Raw genomic sequence first — 22345 nt, 5'->3', positions numbered from 1 at the left:
AACAGACTTTATCAATAAACCAGATCTAACGGCAATTAGTCAGCCCACTAATAAATAACCTGCTTCTATTGAAACCACAGGGCGATTAGACCAGAGCTCAGAGTTGTGCTGCTGATTCTTTTGGTATGATTCGTGCAAGATAATGGAGTCGAGGGTGTGATGGAATAGCATTGCTAGAACCTGGCCAGACCCAAATGCAACAAGGGTCCAGTGCTCAGGAAACATTTGTGGTTTGAAGGGCAGATTGCATCATGCATTCATGACCAAAAAATGATGGCCAGCGAGTCTGTGGTTAACTCGCTCAGCTCCTGTTCGCACATTTGCACTGTATTCTGCAGTGTGTGGGAGTAACGATAGACAGGCCCAAATAAGCTGCTATTTTGGTGATAAGAGGACAGAAAATATTAAGTGAAATGGATCAGGGCACAATTTCTAAATTATTCTTTGCCATAAAATGATGCCCAGACACAGTTAGCACAAGTGGAATGACTCAGCCTCTGTTGTGATATCCAGACATGTAAAATATGATGGACTGAGGCTGAATCAAGGATCCATGCTGAGTTAGTTACCTTGGATTATCTATAGAATTAACAGATACCCAGGAGTGAGTTACAGACTGGAAACTAATTGAGAGATACGAGGTGGTTTATATATAGAATAAGCATAGACCAAGGAGTGAGTTACAGGCTGGAATCTAATCGACGGATTCAGGGTGGATTACATATGGAATAAACAGATACAGAGGAGGGAGTTACTAACTGGAATCTAACTGAGGGATTCAGGGTGGTCTCTATGTAGAATAAACCGATAGCCAGGAGTGAGTTAGAGACTGGAATCAAATTGAGGGATTCAATGTGGTTTACATATAGAATAAACAGATATCCAGGAGTCAGTTACAGACTGGAATCTAATTGAGGGATTCAGGGTCATTCGTATATAAAATAAACAGACACTCGGAAGTAAGTTACAGAGTGGAATCTAATCGAGCGCTTCGGATGGTTTATATATAGAATAAAAGATACCTGGGAGTGAGTTACAGGTTGGAGTCTGATTGAGAGATTCACGGTGGTTTATATATAGAATAAGCAGATACCCAGGGCTGAGGTACAGACTGGAGTTTAATTGTGGGATTCAGGTGGTTTATGGATAGAATAAATAGATACCCAGGGGCAGGATTTTGCCCTGGGTGGAGGTGCTCGGTGAGGGCAGGAAGGGGGGGACGGGAAGCAGACTGCCCCGCCCGTGTCTGTTCCGCGCCGTGATTTCACACAGGCGGGCCAATTAAGACCCGCCCTGTGTGGGTCGTGAGCCACAGCGGCTGAGGAGGGAGAGCCAGGGCTAACATGCAGCTCATGCATGCGCGAGTAAGAGCGCTTCAGTCTCCCTCAGGCACCGAGCTGCCTCAGAGAGATTGAAGTGTTGTGTAGAAAAAAAAATGAAGAGAATAAAAATTTAATAAAACATGACCCCTCATGTGACTCTGTCACATGACCTGGGACAAAGTTTTTATTTAATGTTTATTTGCTTTCGGAAACCTCATTCCGCTTGTGGATGAGGTTTCCTAAAAAATGTAAAGGCCACTTGGCCTTTTTGCCCGCCGCCAACCATTAGGTTGGACGGGCAGCATAAATTTGAATTTAATTAGCTTGTTAATAGCGTAAATAAGTCTGTAAAATATTGTGAGACTGCGTGGTGACGTCGGGACGCACGACCGACATCACTGCGCGTCATTTTACGCTCGGGCGTGTTGGGCGTGCGTGTGCTCGCCAAGCATAATATTCTGGCCCAGGAGTGTTACAGAGCGGAATCCAATTGAGGGATTCAGCTTGTTTTATATATAGAATAAACAGATTCCCAGCAGACTGGAATCTAGCTGAGGAATTAAGGGTGGTTCATATATAGAATAAACAGATACCCGGGATTGAGTTACGGGCTGGATTCTAATCGAGTGGTTCAGATGGTTTATATATAGAATAGCAGATACCCGGGAATGAGTTACAGATTGGAATCTGATTGAGGAATTCAGGGTGGTTCATATATAGAATAAACAGATACCTAGGAGTGTGTTTCAGACTGGAATCTAATTGAGGGACACGGGTGTTTTACATATAGAACAAAAAGATAAACAGTTAACCAGGAGTGAGTTACAGACTGGAGTCTAATTAAGGGATTCAGTATGGTTTATCAATAGAATAAACAGATAGCCAGGTGTGAGTTACAGAGTGCAGATTAATGTTGGGTTCAGGGTTTTTTATTTATAGAATAAACAGATGCCCAGGAGTGAGTTACAGACTGGAATCTAACTGAGGGATTCAGGGTGGCTTATATATAGAATAAACAGATACCCATGAGTAAGTTACAGACTGGAATTTAATAGATGGATCCAGGTTGGTTCATACAGAGAATAGACAGATACCCAGGAGTGAGTTACAGACCGGAATCTAAATGAAGGATTCGGGGTGGTTCATAAGTAGAATAAACAGACACCGGGAGTGAGTTCCAGATTGGAATCTAACTGGGTGGTTCAGGTGCTTTACATATAGAATAAAAGATACCCGTGAGTGAGTTACACACTGGAATCTAATCGATTGGTTCGGATGACTTATATATAGAATAACAGATACCCGGAAGTGAGTTACACACTGGAATCTAATTGAGGGATTCAGGGTGGTTTATATATAGAATAAAAAGATACCCAGGAGTGAGTTACAGACTGGAATCTAATTGAGGGATTCAGGGTGGTTTATATATAAAATAAAAAGATACCCAGGAGTGAGTTACAGACTGGAATCTAATTGAGGGATTCAGGGTGGTTTATATATAGAATAAAAAGATACCCAGGAGTGAGTTACAGACTGGATTCTAATGGAGGAACTTGGGTGGTTTATATATTGTATAACAGATAGCTGAGACTGAGTTACAGACTAGAATCTAAACAAGGGATTCAGCGTGGTTTATATATAGAATAAACAGATACCCAGGAGTGAGTTACAGTTTGGAATCTAATCGCGTGGTTCTAACGGTTCACATATAGAATAACGGATTCCCAGGAGTGGGTAATGAGTGGGTGGTTGATTGATGAGTACACCAGCATTTGGCCAATGGAACTGCACTTGATGAGGGAGACGAGGTTGTTTAAAAGCAGTCTGCCATGTAAGATGTGAAAGATGTTATATAAATGCATGAATTTTTGTCTTCACTAACTATTCAATCCGCCACCAGATCTGATTGGACCACTTAAAGGCACTTTTGGGTCCTGCTCTTATCTGCTAAAACTGTTCAATATCCTAGGATATTCCTGGAATGAAAAATGAACCCCCAGTTTCTTTTCTCTGCTGCAAGTCAATCTCTGGAACACCTCTGTCCCGATCCCATCCACTCTTGCTTCCAATGAGCGAGAGGAGCTCATGGATTTCTTTGTCATGCTTGAGACAACCAATCAGTTGCTGCTGCCGACTCGCTCTTTTTCACTAACCCACTAGGCCAAACTTCCTCTAATGTCCGATCCTGCCCTAGCCCTGAATTTGCATCATTTTCTAGTTCCACTCCAATCTCCTCTGATGCTCTATTTGAGTTCATCCTGTCCATGAGGCCCACGTCCTGTTCCCTTGACCCTATTCCCAGTAAACTACTGGCTACCCAACTTCCCCTCCTGGTCCCCATGTTAGCTGATATTGTTAACAGTTTCCTCACCTTAGGTTCTGCATTTGCTCTCCTCCAAATCTGCTGAGATTACCCTCTCCTCAGAAAACAACCCTTTGTTAATGGCATGTTAATTGGATTACAAAGGTTAAAGGATACACAGGTCAGGGGCATTGATTGATTAATTATTATCAGTACATGTAAACAGGGTTAGGCTCTCTACACGAGAGTCCTCCCTTTTACCATAGGGGTTTGGCTTGGAGGGTGTTGCATGCATCAGTCCCATATATCATGATAATGAAGGGAAAGCACCAAATTCTGTCCAGAAATATTGGACTTTAAAAATAAGACCTGAGCTTTTAAAAATGCACACAAGCCACCGGCTGGAACGCTGCAGGGTGACTCCCTAAGAGGTAATGGAACCCCATCCTGTTGCCAGACAAGGTACTTCTAAAGGCATCCAGAAACTAATTGCTCCATTTGGTAGAGACAACGGGATATCATGGGAGATGAGCATCATCTCATCAAGAGATCGTGTGAGCAATGCCCAGACAGATTTGTGAATTCGTTTACCATTTGGAATATACAAGGAAGGGGTTAAAAGTGAGCTGAAAAGCTGCCTTTTTGCTTTTATCCCAGTGTATGTCTGTTGGTGGGTGTTCTGACAGAGAGCAAGTGCTGGCAGTTTGACTCAGAAGTAACAGCCACACACACTACCCCTGCGAATTACCATTTTGCAGGTATCCCAATCTCTATTTAAACCTTGAAATTGACTATTGGTCTACCAGAGTCAATCCTACTGGAATCTTGAATCGCAACGCTTAATCACCTACTCCCCATGAGTCAAGGACTTTTTCATATACCCTTCTTAAAAAAAAAATATTCACTTACTTCAAGCTAAATTCTTACTTTTAACCTGTATGACTGTAATGCATGTGTTTTATCCTTTCTTGCCTTTAGTAGTTAACAAATTTACTCTTACCTTTAACTCAAGAAAGGCTGATCAAATTGGCTTCTTCAAAACCAGAACGATTGGGTCTGGGAAAAAGGTATCTGCGAAAGAGATTCTTTTAGATTAGATCTTGTTGTGACCATCAGAGGGGCGGCAGGGCTGAATAAAGGCAGGGAGCCAGTTCATCCCTCCTCACCCGGGACATAACATTTTGGGGGTGTCCCAGCCAGACGGTGACAAATTGAGGGGTCTTGCCTGAATCAACAACTTTGGGGAACCTCACCTAGGGGTCGGTCATAACACATGCAGCAGACAACTAAGGTGGTTCACGGACTCCCAAGCCGCTTCTCTTTTCTGTGACTGTCGAGCTGTGTTCCACATTTACATAGGTTGTGGGGCTGTTCCTCAAGTTCTGTTTGCACTTCAGCCCCATGCTCTTGACCTTTGCTTACCTGGTGCAGAGGGTGCAGGCTGGGTGGAAGAGCTCCTTGTAAGCCTGCTGCTGGGCCAGGCCAAGGTGGTCATTAACAGGTCCAGGCAGTGGCCTGCGGAGGGGGTTGTTAGACCCAACTGTCTGCCCCTCTTCCACGGAGAGGCAGCATGCGGTGCCCTGTCAGTATGCATGAGAACCCCATGGCCGGTGGGCACTACAGGGGCTGGAGTGCATCATTGGTCCCAGAAATGACATTTCCATTTAATTTAAGTTTCTGTTGAAGGTTTTGTTCTTAGTTACAGTGCCCCTTTAAGAGGTTGATTATTAGTTAATTAGTTTACCAGTTTATTTGTTTTAACAGCTGCTGAAAAGAATACAAACAGAGCCAACACAGGGGTATTTGCTGCCTTATGTTCGCCTGGCACCAGCAACACCCCCAGCCGCTGCTCCCCAGTTAACTGTGGAAAATGAATTACTCATGGGTAGTTATTATCCACAGCCTGCCCCCTGCACTCACTCTGGTCTCAGCATTGCACTGCCCTGCGCCATGGTTCCTTTGATGCTGCTCACTAGGTTCCCACACTCTGCTCCCACACCTCTTACAAGGGCTGAACGCCTGCAGCAGTTCAAGAAGGCAGCTCACCACCACCTTCTCAAGGGCAATTAGGGATGGGCAATAAATGCTGGCCCAGCCAGCGACGCCCACATCCCATGAACGATTGTAAAAAAAAATCACCACGAGATCAACCAGGATCCTTCTGAAAACGTGGAGCCGACATTTTTGATTAACTGGCATCACCCAATTCCCATTCATGCTGATTAGACAAACTGTGTTTATAAATGATAAAAAAAACTTTAAAATGAACTTTTAAGTCATCCTGCATTATGAATGAAAAATGCTAGAAGTGTAGACTTTGGGAAAGACACTGATGTCAATGTTGTCATTTCAATCTTTAGAATTCATGTGGGACATTCAAATATAAAATTGACAAACACGTATATTATCACTGAGCATGTCAAATTAGAGGTGATATCATAAGAAAAAGTCTGATCATTTTAAACTAGTGTCTTGGGACAACTCAAATTGTTCTGGTAATGATTTCTCACACATTCTCTTCTTTTCCTTTATAACCCTAATTAAATTGTGTTGCTAAACATATCGATCTCCTAAGGTGTCCCAGTCATTGCTGTTAAACCTGCAAATAGCTATTACAGCTGTAATATCTGAAACTACCCCAATACCTTCACTTGTGATTTTCTTTTTTGCAGCCTCAACACACAAAACATTATTTGGCCATGTTCTGCTGTTTCAAAGTATTTTCAATCCTAAAAATCAATTTAACATCGAGACCACGTTTCGACTATTGTGTGCAATTTTGGTCTCCTTATTTAAGGAAGGATGCATATGCTTTGGAGGTGGTTCAGAGGAAGTTTACTAGATTGATACCTGGAATGAGTGGGTTGTCTTGTGAGGAAAGGTTGGACACTGGAGTTTAGAAGAGTGAGGGGTGACTTGATTGAAGTATGTAAGATTCTGAACAGTACTGGCAAGGTGGATGTGGAAAGGATGTCTCCTCTTGTGGGTGAGTCCAGAATGAGAGGGCATTGTTTTAAAATTAGGGGTAACCCTTTTAGGACGGAGATGAGGAGAATTTTTTTCTCTCAGAGGGTTGTGCGACTTTGGGACTCTCTGCCTCAGAAGGCGGTGGAGACAGAGTCATTGACCATTTTTAAGGCAGAGGTTGATCGATTATTGTTAGGCAAGGGAATCAAAGGTTATCAGGGTAGATAGGAATGTAGAATTTGAAACACAAACAGATCAGCCATGATCTTATTGAATGGCAGAGCAGGCCTGAGGGGCCAAATGGCCTACTCCTGCTCCCATTTTGTATGTTCGTATGTTCATACATATGTTCGCATGTAGATCCTTTGACTGTGAAAAATTCTGAATTGTAATTCAAAGCTATTGATTTTTTGGTTTCAAACACAAACAATTCTGTCTCCCTTACTCCTAGTAAAGAATCCTGGCAGTTGCCCCATCTCATAATTATATCTTAATCTCACTAATACCACATTGTTCCCGGATTCCCTACCCCTTTGTGATCAGATGGAACAAAAGATCCAAATGGAAAATCAACAATTCTTCCAGTACAAGTAATAACTGAAAAAAGAGACCTCAGAATATTTATAAATTCCAAAGTACTTCCACCTGACTAGATTATTGGGGCAGAAATTGTGAGAATGAAGAATCTTGAAGCTCGCATATCCATAAATAATTAAAAATGTTACTCTGCATCATTGTCCAGCAAATAAATACATACTGGCAGCTATGTACACCACACATTTTAATATAGCGGTTAATCTCAAGATCTCAAAATGTTGTATTTGACTTGCCAAGTTCCATCTAAGACAATTACCACATGAAATTGAAAACCTATCTCTAATGTTATGATTTTAAAATATTGTCATTCAGTTGCTGGACTTTAATTGTATCCTGCTCAAAAACCTAATTTAAAATGCTTGCATTTCATTTCTGTATGTGTTACTAATTCCAGTAACATTTGCCTTTACTGTGCTAATTTGTCCCAACTCTCCCATTCTATATTTTGGAGCAGAAATAAAACACAGATGCTCGATTGAGTTTCACAAGAGACGCTTAAAAAGCCAATTCAGGATGGTTTAAATCTTTATTTATCAGACTCTTGTAAAACCCAATGCAATCTGTATTAACTGCGTTTAATAGTGCAGTGACTGTAAGTAAAAGATAACTCAGTTCTCACCTAATTAAGGGGCAGGGAAATTGTGAGACAAATGGTACCACATGGGTTATACACCTGAAGATCGTGCTGTACTAAAGATGCCTGCGCTTCTACTTAACGAGAAGATGCGGTTGAATGTTTTGGACTTGGCGAGGGTGGATCCACTGGTGCATTGGCACAATGACCACACCGGGTGGCCCAGAACTCATTTTAAAAGGCAACAAAAGCATGTATGCCATTCAGTGACAGTCTATTTCGAAAAGGGTAACACAGCTGGAGTAATGGACACAACACCTTCCTTTCAGTGTGAAAAACCTCATCTGCTGCTATTTGCTCATCAATACAAATCTGCCTGGTTTTATTTTCCGATTTTGTAAAAAAAGCCAGTAGATTTTTACCACCTCCCTCCGTCGCCCCACCCAGGCAAATTTTGCCACCCTAAGTGACACCTAGTTTGCCCAGTGGTTTCACAAGCTCTGCATATAAAAAAAATACTCCCTTCCACTCTGCACCCCTGTATGGACTGCTGCTGCTGCACACCCTCCACTTCCTTGGCCTTGTCAACTATCTAGACAGGTCGTGGCTTTCTGTCCTGCTGTCCAGAGGCAGCGCTGGCCCCCAGTGGGGGGGCTCTCTATCTCAGGGTCCTCCTCCCTTTTTACATCAGGGATTTGGTGTGAAGGGTGTTGAACACAGCAGCCCTGTGTGTTAAAAGGTTAAGATGGTTCACAGATTCCCAGGCCGCCTGTATTTTCTGTGGCCTAGAGGAATCTGTGTTCCATGTGTATATAGATTGTGCGAGGTTGCAGCCCCTTTTTGATTATTTGAGGGGGCTGCTTCTCAAAATTTGGCTGTGCTTTGGTCCTGTGCTCCTGATCTTTAGCCATTTGGTGAGGAGGGGTGTGTGGGCAGGGCAGAGGATCTCCTCATTAGCCTGCTCCTGGGCCTGGTCATTAAGTTGGCTGTTGAGGGGGTCACTCGACCTGACTGCCTGCCTCTCCTTTGTGGTTACGTCTGTGCCCGGGTGTCCTTGGAGAGGGAGAGCGTGGTGCCAACAGTATGGTTGAGGCCTTCCGCAACCAGTGGGCACAGCAGGGGCTGGAGTGCATTAACTTCACCCAAAATGATATTTTAATTTAAATCAGACAAGTTTCCTTTAAATTTTGTTTTGGTTTGTTACAGTAGTTAATAAGTTTATTTGTTTATTTGATTTTACTCAAAAGACGGTCTCCAAATGACTATTGGTAGCTTGGCCTAGTAGGATAATGTCACTAGACTAGTAATCCAGAGGTCAATGCTTTGGGGACACAGGCTCAAATCCTGCCATTCCAGCTGGTGGAATTTAAACCCCTTTAAAGCGGTTGACCATTAGTTAATTTGTTTATTTGTCAATTGGTACTCAAAAGAGTATAAACGAGAGACTTGTGGGACAGTGGGTGTTTGTAGATAAGAAGCAGGCATATGTAATTCTGCATTATGTAAATAAACCAAATATCAAGTAAAGGATTCATGTCTTGTTTCATATTTTCACCATCTGGCTTGGGATCCAATGAACAGCCTTGACCTGTCTGTTCTTACAAACTGTTATCCCCATCTCCAACCTCCCTTTCCTGTCCAAAATCCTTGAATGTGTAGTCGCCTCCCAAATCCATTCCTAGCTTTCCCAGAATGATATGTTTGAATCCCTTACATCAGCTTTCCAGCCCTGCCACAGTACTGAAACTGTGTCTGTGACAGCTGTAAACTTTCCCTCCTCATCCTTCTTACACTGTCTGCAGCTTTTGACACAGTTGACCACATCATCCTCTTGCCATACCTTTCCAATGTTGTACGGCTGGGTGGGACTGCTCTCATTTGATTCCATTTTTATCTGTCTAATTATAGCCAGAAAATCACCATCAATAGTTTTTTTCTCTCACTCCCATGCTGTTGCCTTTGGTGTCCCCAAAGGCCTATTCTTAGACCCCTCCTATTTCTGAACTAAATTTTTCCCCTCGGTGACATCATCCAAAAACACAGTGTCAGCATTCACATGTCCTGCCAAACCAGCTCTACCTCACCAACGCCTCCCTCAACTTCCCAACTGTCTCTGAATGGTCAGAACACTAGGATGGGCAGCACTTTTCACCAATGACATATAAGGAAGATCGAAGCCATAGTCTTCATCGCAAACTCCATTCTTTAATTGCTGATTCCATCCCTCTCCCTGGCAACGGTTTGAGGCTGAACTAGCTTGTTCACAATCTTGGTCTCATCTTGACTTGGAGCTATATCACTGTTCCTTCACTATTGTTGAGCCAACATCTTGGAACTCACTCCCTAATAGCACTATGGGTGTACCTACACCACATGGAATGCAGTGATTCAAGTAAGTGGCTTACCACCACCTTCTCAAGGGCAATTAAGAATGGGCAATAAATGCTGGCCTAGCCAGCGACATCTATAGCCCATGAATGGAGAAGGAAAAAGGAACACTGATCTGTGTCATGCAGTGTTCCTGATCACTGACCAGCTCTATACACTGCAGTGAAAGCCCTTTCTATTTAAAGACGCCTTTCAAAATCTCTGGTTAGGTACCAGCTGGAGTACTGCACTCGACTCTGGAAGCCATACTTTAGGAAGGATGTCAGGGCCCCATAGAGGATACAGAGGAGAGTTACCAGAATGGTACCAGCGATGAGCGGTTTCAGTTATGTGGGGAGGGTAGAGAACCTAGGGTTGTTCCCATTTGAGAAATGAAGGTTAAAGGGAGATCTCATTGAGGTATTCAATATTATGAAGGGTTTTGATTGAGTAAATATGGAGAAACTGTTTCAGGCAGAAGGGTCAGTAAGTGGAGTGAACAGATTTAAGATAATTAGCTGCAAAACCAGAGAGTAGATGAGGTGAATTTCTTTTATACAGTGGTTTGTTGTGATCTGGAATATGCTGCCCGAAAGGGTGGTGGAAGCAGATTCAATAGTAACTTTCTAATTTAAATTATATAAATATTTGCAAAGAAAAAAATATACAGGGGTGATGAGAAAAGAGTGAAATAAGGTGATAGCTTTTTCAAAGAGCTGGCAGGGGCATGATAGGCTGAATGCCCACCATCTGTGCTATAGATTCAATGATACTATGGCATCGTTCCATTGGGCCTGGTCAGGCGGGCATCATCATTGACTCCTATTCTCTGGGGAAATCTTTGGGATTGCAATACGTGGAAAAGCAATGAACGACTGATGCTGCTAAGTATTGACGTGTTAGGAAAGAGTTAATCAGAATGTCCTGGAGTCGACAAGTTCTAATGTTGCTGCTTTATCTTCGTGCTGTATCTATAATAACCTTTATCTTATGTTTGCTAAGTAGGGCAATGTGATTCAATTTGAAAGAAGTGACTACTGAACTGTTGAACCAAAGCTGATCCTGCAGCAGTTTCGGTTTCAGTTCTAGGGTGAAGCAATCACCCAAAGAATGAGGGAACTTGACTAAAGGCGAGCATTGCTTCCCAAGTTTCAGGGAGCTGTTAGTGAGGCAAGGCTATTAATTAGTACTCCAAAGTGAAAACACTTTTTAATTGGGGTGTCTGTTGAATCAGAAAATTGACTGAATGGTTCAGAATCAGACTTATAATTTTCACTTGGAGGCATAGTAGTGATATGTAAAGAGCAGAATATTTGATAAGGTAATAAAATAACGAAGTTATACCAATCTCATTAACCTAATGGGGGAAAAAATAGTTGTTGAGTGAGGAAACTGATTTATGAACTGAAATTATTAATAAAGACCAAAGGCGATTAAATAAAAATAAGTCCAAAAACCCATCTAGATCATGATTACTTTGTGCTTGAGCATGTATCCCTCATGTTACAGGATGCACTGAGATTGTATTCTGTGGGGGCTCATAAAAACAGTGCTGGACCAGTTTATATCAGGTATTGCTGTAAGAGAAGAAGGTTTTCCATTACAAAATGAAAGTGAAAAACCCTGGCCTCCCTGCTTGATGCCCACCAGCAGCCCTGTCTCCAATGCCACCACAACCCAATTGCCTGAACTGGCAGAATATTTGATAAGGTAACAAAATAAGGGAATTATACCAATCTCATTAACCTAATGGGGGAAAGGTAGTTGTTGAGTGAGGAAACTGGTTTATGAATTGAAATTATTAATAAAGACCAAAGGTGATCAAATAAACACTTGCACAAAGATTGGACATCAATGAGGTCATGAGTTGGTGGGGCAGGGAGGGTTGGGAGGGGTCTGGACTATGACCTCAAGACTCCCAGTTACCTTCCTGGAGTCTTGATGTATTGGATCAGTCTGCAAGAGTGAATTTGAAGTCACTTCCCAAAGTAATGATACCTGAAGCATTCTGATCCACCCCCCCCACCAAAAAAATAGCAGTTCCATCTCTATCATTCACTTCCTGTGGCTGTATGTGCATGTGTGAGTGTTTCTGTCTGTCTGTGCTGTGTGTATGTTCCTCAGTGTGTGTGTTGTGTGTGTAATCTGTGTTTGTGTGTTAATGTATGTGTCTGTCTTACAAATGTGTTCGTCTGTGTGTGTATGTGTTTGTCTGTGTGTGTGTATGACATAATGAGTAATTAGTTGTGGGTCAAAAAGGACCAGAGGCCCCTCGCTCTATTAGAGACAGGGAATTGGTCAGACACACTTTTGTGCTTATGTGTGTTGATGCATGTGTATGTCTTTTTCTGTGTGCTTTCTGTGTGTGTGTGTATATATTTGTGTGTGTGGTGCCTGTATGTGTTTGTGTCTGTGTCTCTGTGTATGTTGGTGTTTGTGTGTCTGTATGTCTGTGTTTATATGTGAAATTGTCTATTTATTTTTGTCTGTATTTATGTGTGCGCCAGCCAATTTATTTTTGCCTGTGTTGGAACTGTGTGCCTAATTGTTTGTATGACTGTATGTGTGTGTGTGTGTGTGTGAGTGAGAGTGTGTGCATGTCTGCCTGTGTTTTGTGTGCACCTGTAGATATGTGTGGGTCTTCGTGTCTCTGCATGAGTATACTCAGTTTTGTGCATGTATGTGTATGTATATTTGTGTATGTGTTTTTGTGTCTCTCTCTCTCTTTGTACTTGCCTCTATATTGTTATCTCCTTGGTTTCTGTATTTTTTCGCCTGTGTGTCCAAGAGTGTGTCTGCATGTATGATTTATTTAATGGGGTATGGGTATCTCTGACAAAGGCAGCATTTATTGTCCATCCCTAGTTGCCCTTGAGAAGGGGGTGGTGAACTGCCTTCTTGGATCGCTGCAGTCCATGTGGTGTAGGTACACCCACAGTGCTGTTAGGAAGGGAGTTCCAGGATTTTGACCCAGCGACAGTGAATGGTGATATATTTCCAAGTCAGGATGGTGAGTGACTTGGAGGGGAACTTCCAGGTGTTGGTGTTCTCATGTGCCTGCTGCCCTTGGCCTTCCAGATGGAAGGTGCTGTTGAAGGAACCTCAGTGAGTTGCTACAGTGCATCTCATATCTAATGTACACCGCTGCCACTGTGCATCTGTGGTGAAGGGAGTGAATATTTAAAATGGTAGATGGGGTAATGACAAATGGGCTGCTTTGTCCTGGATGGTGTCCAGCTTCTTCAGTGTTTTTGGAGCTGCACTCATCCAGGCAAGTGGGGAGTATTCCATCACACTCCTGATTTGTGCCTTGTAGGTGGAGGATAGATTTTGGGGAGTCAGGAGGTGAGTTACTCACCGCACGATTCCTAGCCTGCGACCTACTCTTGTAGTCACAGTATTTATATGGCTAGTCCAGTTCAGGCTCTGGTCAATGGTAAACCCCCCAGGATGCTGATAGCGGGGGATTCAGTGATGGTAATGCCATTGAATGTCAAGGAGAGATGGTTAGATTCTCTCTTGTTGGAGATGGTCATTGCCTGGCACTTGTGTGGCATGAATACTACTTTCCACTTACCAGCTCAAGCCTGAATGTTGCCCAGGTCTTATTGCATTTGAACATGGGCTGCTTCAGTATCTGAGAAATTGTAATTTAACTGAACATTGTGCAATCTTCAGTTCAAATTTCCACTTCTCACCTCATATTGAAGGAAGGTCATTAATAAAACAACTGAAGAAGACTGAGCCTAGGACACTACCCTGAGGAACTCCTGCAGTGATGTCCTGGGACTGAGATAATTGACCTCCAACAACCACAACCATCTTCCTTTGTGCTGTGGAAAGTGGAAAGTTTTCCCCTGCTTCCCATTGACTCCAGTTTTGCTAGGGCTCCTTGATGTCACACTTGGTCAAATGTTGCCTTGCTCTCAAGGGCAGTCACCCTCACCTCACCTCGGGAGTTCAGCACTTTTGTCCATGTTTGAACCAAGGATGTAATGAGGTCAGGGGCTGAGTGGCCCTGGCAGAACCAAAACTGAGCCTGTCAATGAGCAGGTTATTGTTGAGCAAGTGCTACTTGATAGCACTGTCGACTACACCTTCCATCACTTTGCTGATGATCGAGAGTAGACTGATAATACTCGTTTGTATTTGTCATACTTTTCATGAACAGGACACACCTGGGCAATTTTCCACATAGCTGGGTAGATGCCAGCGTTGTAACTGTACTGAAACAGCTTGGCTAGGGGCACGGCAAGTTCTGGAGCACAAGTCTTCAGTACCACAGCCAGGATGTTGACATAGCCTTTACGGAATCAGGGTGCCCAGCTATTTCTTGATATCATGTAGAGTGAATCGCATTGGCTGCAGACTGGCATCTGCGATGTTGGGGATCTGAGGAGGAGGCTGAGATTAATGTTTCCCAGGCAGCAGACACAATGTTTGCAGCTAATACAGGCGTGGTTCCTCACAGAATCAGGCTACCCTCTATACCCCGGGCTCCTGATGCCCTTACACAAGAGGCACTGAATGACTGAGCCAGGAGGTCAGCAATGTGGGCTGGCAGGGCTGTGGGGGGTTGTGGTCAGTGTCAACTTTCCACCCACACCACCCCCACCAAATCCAAAACCTGGGAGCATGAGGTCCGGGCACTTTGAAACCACAACAACTTCCCCACTCAGGTCTGAGTTAAAATCACAGTGGGGACTTGATGATGTCATTGGACCATGATTTGAATATTTAAAGAAGGACAACACTGGGTTCAGACAAGTGTCCTTGCTGCCTGCTCAGAGGACAGGTTAAAATAGAAGATAGAGTGAACAGGATGTTGGAAAGTCAATGAGCAAGGTTAGTGTTGCTCTTTGTGTCTCTGAGTCACTGAGATGAACCACAAAGCTTTTCATTGGGACCATGGGGTAAAACAAGAAAGAGAAGATTCTGCGGTGACGCCAACTGGTGTGGAAATCTGGACAGACAACTGAGTGGCCAGGGAGGAGCAGGAGTTCCTCTGCTGCTGAGATCTGAACAGTTCAAATGATCTTCAGCAGGTTTGTGAGCTGAGGCTACCTACTGGTCACTATGTGTATGACAGGCTCCTGATCATCACCCTGTTTTATTACCTGATCGGAGACTTCTGAAATAGTTCAGCTTCACATGGCACATTTACCTTGACATGTTTCACAGACAAGTTACAGCTATATAAGGGCTGGGGGAGCAGGGCTGGATGCACATATTAAGAAATTATCAGCTACGGATCGGTTGATTTTGTTCTTGCTTCCCGCAGCCACAAAGACTCTGGGTTCAAGTCCCACTCCAGGGCTTCAGCACTAAATTCTACACTGAAACTCATTCCGGTGCAGCACTGAGGGAGTGTCGGAGCTGCTGCCTTCTGGATGTGATGTTTTAACCTGTCAACCTGCTTGGTTTGGTGTAAAAGATCCGATGTGACTACTTTGAAGAAGAGCAGGGAAGTTATCCCTGGTGTCCTGGCCACTGTTTATCCATCGGTCAATATGAGAAAAAAAAACGGATTACCTGCTGTTTGTGGGAGTTTGCTGAGTGTCTGTTGGCTGCCATGTTTTACAACTGTGACTACAATTGAAAAGTACTTTACAGGTTGTAGAGCACTTTGGGACCAGTGGCTGTGACAGTGCTCTAGAAATACAGGTCATTCTTTTTGAAAATCAGGCAGCTGTGTGTGGTAATGTGAGGCTCCATACAAACCAGAAGCACGTCCCTCAAAAGTGGAACACAATATCCAAAAATCACATTACCAAGTCTTCCTCATTTCCCCAATGGGAAGAAAAAACTGTAAAAACTTGGAAATAAGAGTACTGATCTGAACTGGTGCTCCATTTTAAGGTATACAAGACCAGTTTGGACCAGTACTCATATTTCTCAGTTTTTACCATTTTTCCTCCATGCAGCCTTGCCCCCATACCCTCTCTTGCCCCCATACCCTCTCTTTCCCCATCCTTCCCTGTCTTCCTACTCCTTTCTCCCCCTCTTTCCTCTCTCTCATCCTCCCTCTTACCACTCTTTCCTCCCCCCTCTCTGCTTTCATACTCTTGTCCCTCTCCTGTTGACCCTTCTTTCCTTATCTCTTCCCCCTCTCTTGCTCTCACTTTCTCACTCTGTTTCTCACTCCTTTCTCTCCACCATTAAGATTCCAATATGTTTCAAGGAGAAAGGAGAGGAATGCTGAAGAATTTCCAAGAATGGTCCTTAAACAGGCACTAGGCCACACGTTAACCTGCGCGAGGGGCCGAAAGCCAGGTTAAGGTGGTCACCTTAATGCCTGAATATTATCCAATCCAAAATGGCCAAGTTAAATACCCCAATGATGTTAGACCTTCTCACCCTGTCTTGTGAAGACGGAACTTTATCATCACCAGTGACTGATAAACAATCATACAAAGCTCAGTGAGAAAAATGAAGGCTCATTTGAAAATTTGCTTGAGATTTGTTTACCATACACTAGAGGTCAGTGTGGTATAACTAATATTAGTTTCTGGTGTTTGATTCAGTTCAGCAGGGCTATTGGCAGTTCTGGTTAGAATGGTAACAGTTCTGAAATTTCCCTGGGATTCTTTCTGACTCCTGATGTAACTCTGGCAGAATTCCCTGGAGAATGATTAAAAGTAGCCCCATTTCTTTGGGGATTCTGCTTGTCTTGTTCCCCAGTTGCCCAGAAATTTTAAACTTCTGATTGGCAATTTCCTGCTCCCCCAGACCCCACACATGAAAGTCTTTATCTCTGAACTAGGTTTGGAGATTTGGGACAGATCCACGCAACAAACCTGGACAGTTACCCAGGAAATGTTAGATTACAGCCTGGGTATCTCCATAATCCCCCCAACCCCGCAATCACCCCCACCCTGAACACCCCAACCATTGCTGCTGCTCAGAAGATTCAGGCCATTGGCTTATTTAGTTTAGAGCAATGTAAACAAAGCAGTGACTTGATCGAAGTTTATAAAATAGCGGGCAGGTTGGAAGCATTATTTCTGTTTCACAATTTAGGGAGGAAAATGGGACACGGACTTAAACCAGACAACAATAGGAATTGACTGGATGGGCTGGATTTTCTCCATAGGTGAGTAGCCCAGTCCCCAGGATTGAATGTGGCACATAAGCCTGTGCGGGTGAAGGATGGGACACTGGGCAGCATTTTCCCAGAAGCAATCAATTAAGAGGTAAGAATCTTTCCAGGGCCAGGTAGGCAAGTCTCAGCGATCATAAAAGGGGTGCACCTTCCAGCAGTAGTACCCTAGCCACGGAGTGCCCATTGCTACCGGGGACACCTCCATGGGCCATAGCGTGGCCATAGGACTCTTACCTCCCTCCACCCCCTGATAACCCACTGGGTGGCTGCCAGGTAATACCTGGCAGCCTCCCCATGTGGCAGTGGTGCCTTCCAACATCGATAAATTGCCAGCTTGGGCAGGAAGTGTTCCCTTAATTGGGCACTTAACTGGAATAATTGATCATGTCACTGGTTCCCATCGCTCATCATATCTGGTGGCAGTGGGAAGAAAAAGGATTTCCTTCCCGCTTCCTGTCTCCAGACATTTGGGAAAATTCAACCCATCAATATTAAGCTATTATTCTTTTTCCAGGAAATTGTTATATTCTTTCACAGGATGTGGGCATCCAGGCTAGGTCAGCATTTATTGTCCATATTATGATCCTCAGGAATGTGTTGCTGACTGGTGTGTTGGTGCTGACTTTTTGCAGGTCTAGTCTAAGGAGCTGGGTCAGTTCTTGATTAGAGCAAAGATTACATCACATTGAAAGTAAATGTCTCTATAGATATGGCTGGTGCTGTCATGATGGGCTTAATGGCCTATTTCTGTGCTGTAACTTTTCTATGGTCCTATAGTACTGGGTCCATGTGATCTGGGGACTGGATGTGATTACCTGAGGGAGTCGGGAGGAGTTTTCCAGGTTATTGGTTCTCATATTTTGGGATATTCCGGTATTTTGTTTGCCCAGCCATGTCATTTGTGATCTGAGTTCGACAGAATGTCATAATCTTGGTTGGACAGGTCAGCAAGAGAATTCATTGTCAGACGTAAATAACATGATAAGATCTCAGATAGATACAGGCCGGTAACTGTATTGTAATAACATGGCATGGAGTTAGCTGGATTCTGTAATTACTGACCCTCCAGCCTCAGAGAGGATGAGCTGGAGAGATTGGATGGACCCTGTCAATACAATATAATGCACCTGTTAAAGGGGAGGGACTGACATAGAACTGGGAGGTTTCAGGCTTCAGTGATCCAGAGTGCGATGACTGCAGCTGCTGTGGAGGGAGGGTGATTAGCGGGGGGGTTGCGGGGGGGCTGATGTGATGACATAGCCCTTGTTCTTTTTTAATCTTTCATTGGATGTAGGTGTTACTGGAAAGGCCATCGTTTGTTGCTCATCCCTGATTGCCCTTGAGTTGAGTGGCTTACTAGGTCATTTCAAAGGGCAGTTAAGAGTCAACCACATTACTGTGGACCTGGAGTCACATATAAGCCAGACCAAGTAAGGATGGCCGATTTCCTTCCCTAAAGGACATGAGTGAAAACACGGTGGGTTTTTACAACAATCGATGATAGTTGCCATGGTCACCATTAGTGATGGTAATGAATGAACCCAAGCCCACAGAGCTTGGGCCTCATGATTAGTTGCCATGGTCACTATGTGATTTTTTTCATTCATGGGGTATGGGTGTCACTGGCAAGGCCAGCATTTACTGCCCACCCCTAATTGCCCTGTTCAGAGGGCATTTAAGAGTCAACAACATTGCTGTGGGTCTGGGTCACATGTAGGCCAGACTGGGTAAGGGCAGCATATCTCCTTCCCTATAGGACATTAGTGAATGATGGTAATGAATGAACTCAAGTCCATAGAAATTGGGCCTCAGGATTACTAGTCAAGCAACATTTCCACAGCACCACCATCTTCCCTTGTAGTGGGTCTATCACTTTTCAACCAGTATGAGAGCTGCCCTCATGAAAGGAAGAAAAACATTTCCATTGATATAGTTCTTTCACAATCACAGGTCATCCCATAGCCCAATGAGGTATTTTTGATGGGCAGTAACTGTTATAATGCAGCCAATTTGCACAAAGCAAGGTCCCACAAACAGCAATGTGACATTGACAAGATAATCTGCTTCTGGTAAAGTTGATTGGGTGATAAATATTGGCTAGGACACCAGAGAGAACTCCCCTGCTCTCCTTCAAATAGTGCTGTAGGGTCTATTACCCTGACCTGAGAGGGCAGAGAAGTTTTTACAACTCAACCAAAATTCATTCATCCAGACAACATGACAGTTTGAATTTGAATTCTGTTTTAATAAAAAGTTGGTATAAATAGAATTCTCAGATTATCATTAAAGGCCCAGCAGGTTCATTAATATTCTTTAAGAAAGGGAACTCTCTTTCCCCACCCTGTCTGACGTAAATGTGACTCTAGTTCCACTCTTAAGATCTGGCCCTTAACTGCCCTCTCAGCTGGGCCAGTAAGTCACTCAGTTATATCACACTGCAGCAGTTCAATGAGAAAATGCACTTGCACCTTCTCAGGACAACTAGAGACCTTCAACAGTGTAACAGACCCACAGTACTGCTCTGAGATTGACAGCCTGGATTACAGGTCCAAGGCACTGGACTTTTTGAATCTAAGACAAAGGTAGAAGTACCACTAATGAGCCTCCACCAAGGCACTGATACTCTTTCAAGTTATCAACAGTCACAGATTGCAACTCTTTCGACTACAATCACAGTTCTTGGTTTCCGGGAGTGGGACATGAACCCACAACCTTCTGATTCAAAGGCGAGGGTGCTATGGACTGAGCCACAGCTGACACCTCACACCAAGGCACTGATACTCTTTTCGAGTTATCAACAGTCACAGATTGCAACTCTTTTGAGTACAATCACAGTTCTTGGTTTCCAGGAGTGGGACATGAACCCACAACCCTCTGATTCAAAGGCAAGGGTGCTATGAACTGAGCCACAGATAACATCTCACACCAAGGCACTGATATAGCAGGGAGAACACTTTAATATTAAACAGAAGCACATGTTATACATGAAAATCAACCTAAATATGTATAAACTGACAGCAGTTGAGGATCCATTTAAATATTTAAAATGCTCCGTCTGTTGTTGTATGGTCCATGCTTATCATTGGAAGATCAATGGCATCAATTGACTCTTAATTGCATGATCTCCTGAGGTTCAAACCAGGATTATTGGTTTTTTGAAAAAGGCTGTGGTCACAAGAGTAGCCGTGATTGGGTGGGACTCAAAGTCAGTTTGTTTGTCCAATTCACAGGCATAAGTCAGCCAGTAAAGGGACAAAAATGGCCCCCAGCACCATGAGACCTCAGGGCTTTATGACATCATCTCCAATGCCTAGCAACCAGCTGCCCTCAGCACGGGGCCCTATTTTAAAATTAAGGATCACCCTTTCAAGACAGAAATGAGGAGAATTTTTTTCTCTCAGAGGGTTGTGCAACTTTGGAACTCTCTGCCTCAGAGGGCGGCGGAATTGGGGTCATTGAATATTTTTAAGGTGGAGGTAGATAGAATCTTTTTAGGCAAGGGAATAGTAGGTTATTGAGGGTAGAGGGGAATGTGGAAACACAAACAAATCAGCCATGATCTTATTGAATGGTGAAATAGGCCCGAGGGGCCAAATGGCCTACTCCTATTTCGTATGTTTGTATGTTCCGCTTTGTTTCTTCATATTGAAATAAACAGAGAGGACAATTTGGAGAGATTTGGAATGGGCAGTTGAATTGATAGAGCCTATTATGCCCTACCGCACAAAGTCAAAATTACCTGATATTTGTCAATGGGAGAAAATCTTCAGGGAATATCTCTCATTCCGTATGTTGGAAGGTGACACTGTCAGTTAACACCAACTCTCTCAGTCTGAGAAGAACAGACCAGTGTGGCAAGAAGTTCAATACTGCAGCAGCCTGTTTACCCCTTAAAACTAATTTGTCACACTGCCAGTCCATTCAAAGGGCTCTATTAACTAGAGATCAAGCAATAAGTGTCCTTGTTTTGCCTTACTGTATGTACTTGTCTGCACAATGTTATATCCCACTCTTTACTGTAACTGGGCGATTCCACCACATTGCTGATGTCGTTTGCCTGATTCCAATTGACTCAAAACCCTCGGTTGCATTCACCTAATTCACTCAACTTTCTTACAGAAGAAACTTGTGTGTGATCTCCATGAGATGCAGGGGTGCCAGGCAGGGTGTCCTCAATCAATAGTTGGCAATTCCCACCCAATCTGAACAGACCATCCTTTCCTGTAGATCCACCACAGCATTAGGTATACCGGAGGAAGAAGAAGAAAATGATGTGGATGAGAAGGATGATGAGAAACAGACTCATACTTCATTGTTGATGAAGATGACAGGAGTGAACAGGATGATGATGATGATGAGGGCCAGGAAGTAATGGCCAAGTTCCTGGACCATAACCGCCCACCAAATTCATCATTTGTTATCAGCAAGTTGCTAGAGTGTATAATTAAGCACAGGCTGGCTGAACACAAGAAAATGTTCAGCTGATCAGCCATAGACAGCGTGGATTTGTAAAGTGTATATCATGCCTAATTGAATTTTTTGAAGAGGTGAGTGAAGTAGTGACAAGGGAAAGTCTATGCATGTTATTTATATGGGCTTCCAGAAAGCAATTGATAAAGTTCCTCATAAGAGACGATTAGTTAAAGCTCATGGAACTGAAGACAGGTGATTGGCTGGGTTAGGGAATTGGCTGAGCAGCAGGAGACAGAGGTTAGGGCTAGCTACACGTACTCTAAGTGGCAGATTGTGATTAGTGGTGTCCTGCAAGGACCTCTTTTTTATGCGTTCATGGGATGTGGGCGTTGCTGGCTAGGCCAGCATTTATTGCCCAGCCCTAATAGCCCTTGTTTGGAGGGCATTTAAGAGTCACCCACATTGCTGTGGGCCTGGAGTCGCATGTAGGCCAGACCAAGTAAGGACAGCAGATATCCTTCCACATTAGTGACAATCAACAATGGTTTTAATTGAATTCAAATTTCACGATCTGCCGTAGTGGAATTCAAACCCAGGTCCCCAGAGCATTACCTTGGGTCTCTGGAATCCAGTTCAGTGACAATACCACTATGCTACCACCTGCCTCAATTATTTGCTCTGTTACTAAGGAGCTGGATGAC

Source organism: Cetorhinus maximus, chromosome 6, assembly GCF_964194155.1.
Source record: "Cetorhinus maximus chromosome 6, sCetMax3.hap1.1, whole genome shotgun sequence".
In the NCBI taxonomy this organism is placed as follows: Eukaryota; Metazoa; Chordata; class Chondrichthyes; order Lamniformes; family Cetorhinidae; genus Cetorhinus; species Cetorhinus maximus.
Note: the sequence above shows the minus strand (reverse complement) of the source record.